The sequence below is a fragment of the Chrysemys picta genome, unplaced genomic scaffold, assembly GCF_011386835.1.
Source record: "Chrysemys picta bellii isolate R12L10 unplaced genomic scaffold, ASM1138683v2 scaf2062, whole genome shotgun sequence".
In the NCBI taxonomy this organism is placed as follows: Eukaryota; Metazoa; Chordata; order Testudines; family Emydidae; genus Chrysemys; species Chrysemys picta.
The window spans coordinates 4,996-10,000 of record NW_027054766.1 but is presented as its reverse complement, the minus strand read 5'-3'; the positions used below and the strand labels follow the sequence as shown (position 1 = coordinate 10,000).

The 5,005-nt window shown below is 56.7% G+C and overlaps 1 long non-coding RNA gene across 1 annotated transcript; it reads left to right on the top strand.

Annotated features, from left to right (window-relative positions):
• Positions 1-753: 753 nt before the first annotated feature.
• On the top strand, positions 754-4,453 carry LOC135980173 (uncharacterized). The gene is made up of 2 exons (XR_010597375.1): positions 754-940; positions 4,192-4,453. It is a non-coding gene; the product is annotated as an uncharacterized LOC135980173 (long non-coding RNA).
• The last annotated feature ends 552 nt before the right edge of the window (positions 4,454-5,005 follow it).

Genomic DNA, 5,005 nt, shown 5'->3' with positions numbered 1-5,005 from the left:
CTTGACAAAGCCCTGGCTGGGATGATTTAGTTGGGAATTGGTCCTGCTTTGAGCAGGGGGTTGGACTAGATGACCTCCTGAGGTCCCTTCCAACCCTGAGATTCTATGATTCTCCATTTTTCTTTTTGGTTCAATAGGTATTTAATTCAAATCATTATTGCTAGGGGTTGCCATATTATATAAAATAATGTATTGATCAGAAACAAATATCTATGATAATTACATAAATAGGAACAATAAATAAATGACTGACATAAAGATCCTGTTACAAATGGCGTCAAATGATCTGAAACGATTGTCACAGTGCACAGATAGACTAAATAGTAACAGCTTTTAAAATTCCACCGCATCTCATTTTAAATTCTGTATAAAATATTACTTGATTTTGATGAGTACTTCTAAAAATGTTGGTATTTAAATTTCTAAACTTCTTTGTGAGTTTGTCCTAGATTTGAAAACCCCATAATTCCACATGGATTCTCCTGCTAGCACTGAGGCTGAAGTGCTTGTCTCTTATGAAAGAAATTGGTCTCTCTTCACTTTCATCCTGGGAAACTATAGGTCCTTACCATGGGCGTGCGCACGGGGCGGGCCCGGGCACACACCCTAATGCCCATGGGCCGGATCCGGATCTGGCCCCTCGGGGCTTTGGATCCGGCCCGCGGGATTTGCCCCCCGTGGTGCCGCTGGCCCCGCGCTGCTTTCCGAAGCAGCCAGCAGGGCAGCATGTCTGTGGGGGTAAGGGGTTGCTCTAGGCACCGCCTCCCGAAGCTCCCATTGGCCGGGAACGGGGAACTGCGGCCAATGGGAGCTTCAGGGGAGGTACCTGGAGGCGTGGCAAGGGCAGCGTGCAGAGCCCTGTGCTGCCCCGCCCCTCCCCCGGGGCTGCGGGGAGCGGCCCGGCATGGGGCCCTGGCAGGCAGGGAGCGCGCCGCTGCGGGTAAGCCCGAACCTCTCCTGCACCCCCTCTCCCTGCCCTGAGCCCCCGGCCTGCACCCCGTTGAGCCGGGCTCCCCCTCCCCAGGGCTGGGCTGGCTGCTTTAACAGCCCCATGTGCTCCCTGGCAGCCTCCCACCCGGCAGCACCAACACAGCCGCTTAAGGTGGCCCGCGGGGCTGCTGCCCCAGCTCCCCGCCCCAAGGCAGCTGCCCCCCTCCAGCGCCCAGGGTCCCAAACCCGCCTGCGGCTCCCCGCGCTGGCCAGGGGGCCGGGCACCACCCGGGGGGTCAGGCCGCCCCTGAGCCCAGCCCACCTTAAGTGGGGCTTGGGAGCCAGCAGGCCCGGGGCAGGGGGCGAGCCCGGCCCACAGGCCCCCTCCCGCAGCCCGGCTGCGAGCTCCGCTCCCCGGCGCTGTTCGGGGACTCCGGCCCGGCCCCCTCGGGCTTGAGTCCAGCCCTGGGAGCAGCCCAGCGCCCTGCGATCCACCCTGGCTGCCTCGGCCCGGCCCGGCCCCCTCTGCCCCGCCCTCGAGCCTGCCTGCCAGGACGGGGGAGCCCAGATCCCCAGCCCCGGGCCTGCCTGCAAACAGCCTACCCTCCTGCACCCCAACTCCCTCTCCTGAGCCCCCTGCCTGCACCTCTCACCCCAACCCCCTGTCCTGAGCTCCCAACTCCCTGTCCTGAGCCCCCTGCCTGCACCTCTCACCCCAACCCCCTGCCCTGAACCCCCTGCCTGCACCCTGTACCCCTCCTGCATCCCAACTCCCTGTCCTGAGCCCCCTGCCTGCACCTCTCACCCCAACTCCCTGTCATGAGCCCCCTGCCTGCACCTCTCACCCCAACCCCCTGCCCTGAGCTCCCAACCCCCTGTCCTGAGCCCCCTGCCTGCACCTCTCACCCCAACTCCCTGTCCTGAGCTCCCAACTCCCTGTCATGAGCCCCCTGCCTGCACCTCTCACCCCAACCCCCTGCCCTGAGCTCCCAACCCCCTGTCCTGAGCCCCCTGCCTGCACCTCTCACCCCAACTCCCTGTCATGAGCCCCCTGCCTGCACCTCTCACCCCAACCCCCTGCCCTGAGCTCCCAACCCCCTGTCCTGAGCCCCCTGCCTGCACCTCTCACCCCAACTCCCTGTCCTGAGCTCCCAACTCCCTGTCATGAGCCCCCTGCCTGCACCTCTCACCCCAACCCCCTGCCCTGAGCTCCCAACCCCCTGTCCTGAGCCCCCTGCCTGCACCTCTCACCCCAACCCCCTGCCCTGAACCCCCTGCCTGCACCCTGTACCCCTCCTGCATCCCAACTCCCTGTCCTGAGCCCCCTGCCTGCACCTCTCACCCCAACTGCACCCTGTACCCCTCCTGCATCCCAACTCCCTGTCCTGAGCTCCCAACCCCCTGTCCTGAGCCCCCTTGCTGCACCTTGCCCCACAACCCCCTGCCCTGAGCCCCCTGCTTGCACCTCTCACCCCAACCCCCGTCCTGAGCTCCCAACCCCCTGTCCTGAGCCCCCTGCTTGCACCTCTCACCCCAACCCCCGTCCTGAGCTCCCAACCCCCTGTCCTGAGCCCCCTTGCTGCACCTTGCCCCACAACCCCCTGCCCTGAGCCCCCTGCTTGCACCTCTCACCCCAACCCCCGTCCTGAGCCCCCAACCCCCTGTCCTGAGCCCCCTGCCTGCACCTCTCACCCCAGCCCCCTGCCCTGAACCCCCTGCCTGCACCTTGCCCTGCAACCCCCTGCCCTGAGCCCCTCCTGCCCCCAACCCCCTGCCGTGAGCCCCCTGCCTGCACCCTGCCCCTCCTGCACCCCAACTCCCTGTCCTGAGCCCCCTGCCGCACCTCTCCTGCACCCCAACTCCCTGTCCTAAGCCCCCTGCCACACCCTGCTCCCCAATCCCCTGCCCTGAGCCCCCTCCTGCACTCCGCACCCCTCCTGTACCCCAAGCCCCTTCCCTGAGCCCCCTCATACATCCCACACCCTCCTCTGTCCCAGTCCCTTGCCCTGAGCCCCTTCCTGCACACTGCACCCCTCCTGAACCCCAGCCCCCTGCCCTGAGCCCCCTGCCGCCCTCTGCCCCCTCTTGCACCTCAACCCTGAGCCCCCTCATACATCCCACACCCCCTCCTCTGCCCCCCAATCCCTTGCCCTGAGCCCCTTCCCGCACACAGCACCCCCTCCCACACCCAGCCGTTTATGATGTTCGCCTTTAAAAAAAGAAAAAAAATTCCCTGGGTGCACACCCTAATGCAATGTGCTGCGCACGCCTATGGTCCTTACCTCCTGGTCAGAGCGTCCCATTTTCCATCACTGCAACCAAACATGTCTCCACATGCCCAACTTGCTGATGAGTCTGTGTTGGAATATCTGAATGGAACTCTCACCTCAGGTCGTTTCAGAGAGATTTTTGCAAAAGCAGCAGGAAGATTTCCCAGATTGCCACCTTGCCGTTCCCTTCAGAGACACTCGAGGCTTGAAAACCCCTTGGGGCCACCTGAAATCTCTCCCTTCGTTCTGACATTAGAGGAAAATTATACACATCTTTTTTCTTGCAAAGTTTTTCCAGTTCATATTTGTTATGCTGTTATACTGTGCTTAAGCTGCCTGTTACAGTTCAGACATGAGATTTTGATCAGAGAAGAGTTGAACCACAGAAATATATAGCAAACACATTATGTCAATAACATTTAAGGTTTAACCCTTTCTTAATTTTCTTGTAACTTTTTTGCATCGATATCCTTCATTTTGCAATTTAAACTTTGAGTAAATCAACAGAGTATTATCACATCAATTGTAATATGGACAGTTGGGATTTCATTATGGAGTGAAAAGAACAGGAGTACTTGTGGCACCTTAGAGACTAAGAATGCTCTAATAAATTTGTTAGTCTCTAAGGTGCCACAAGTACTCCTGTTCTTTTTGCGGATACAGACTAACACGGCTGCTACTCTGAAACCTGTTATTGTGGAGTGAGTGCATTGCATAATACAAGGTCAGGCATTTTGGAGCCTTAGAAATCACTGTGGGAAAAATCAGTAGAGAGGAGGGAATCCACTGCACGATACAATTTCCTCCAACTGTTTTAAGCTCTGTAGTCACTGCATCCTCAGCTGGAATGAAATGAGAGTTGGTTGAAACACAAAGGGAAAAATAAATGTTTCCCTTTATTAACGTCAATACATGAAATGAAAATATCTTTCTACACCTCATCATCTTACAAGTCTTATGCTCAGTTCACATATTTTATAAATGTCTCTAGGAAACTTCTCAAGCTCCACTATATGATGAGGACAGAGTGAATGTATCGCATGACACGTCAAGCGTTATGGAGTGTTAGAAGTCACTGTGGGAAGAATCAGCAGAGAGGAGGGATTCCACTGCATCCTTCTGTTTTAACCTCCGTAGTTGCAGCAGCCGGAGCTGAAATGAAATAGGGAATGGTTGAAATACAAAGGGAAAAAATATAATTTTCATTGAATTGATCTCAATAAATTAAATGAAAATATCTCTTCCACACATAAGCTCGCAAGTCATTTAGTATGTTCTTATCTTTTTTTAAAAGTCTCTAGGAAGCTTCTCAAACCTTGAAATACTAGAAATAGTTCTCATGAGGAGAGATGAATGAATAGCAACCCTGATCATAATAGAAACACACTACATATGTAGAAGTCAGAGTACTTTAGGGGTGGAGGGGAAGTACACCTCTACCCCGATATAAGGCGACCCGTTATAACAGGAATTCGGATATAACACGGTAAAGCAGCGCTCTGGGGGGCGGGACTGCGCGCTCCGGCGGATCGGCGCATCAGCGTGTCTGGCTTCGACACGCTGCTCCGAGCGGTGTGTTAAAGGTGCCGGGCCGGGGCCGAGGGGTTGGATAAGGGGCAGAGGGTCTCGGGGGGACGGTCAGGGGACAGGGAGTGGGGGGTTTGGATGGTTCAGAGGCTCTGGGGGGGCGGGGCAGTCGGGGGATGGGAAATGGGGGCGTTGGATAGGCCGTGGGAGTCCTAGGGGTGATTAGGGACAGGGGGGTCTCTGGAGGAAAGGTTTAGGCCCCTCAAAAATATTGGCAA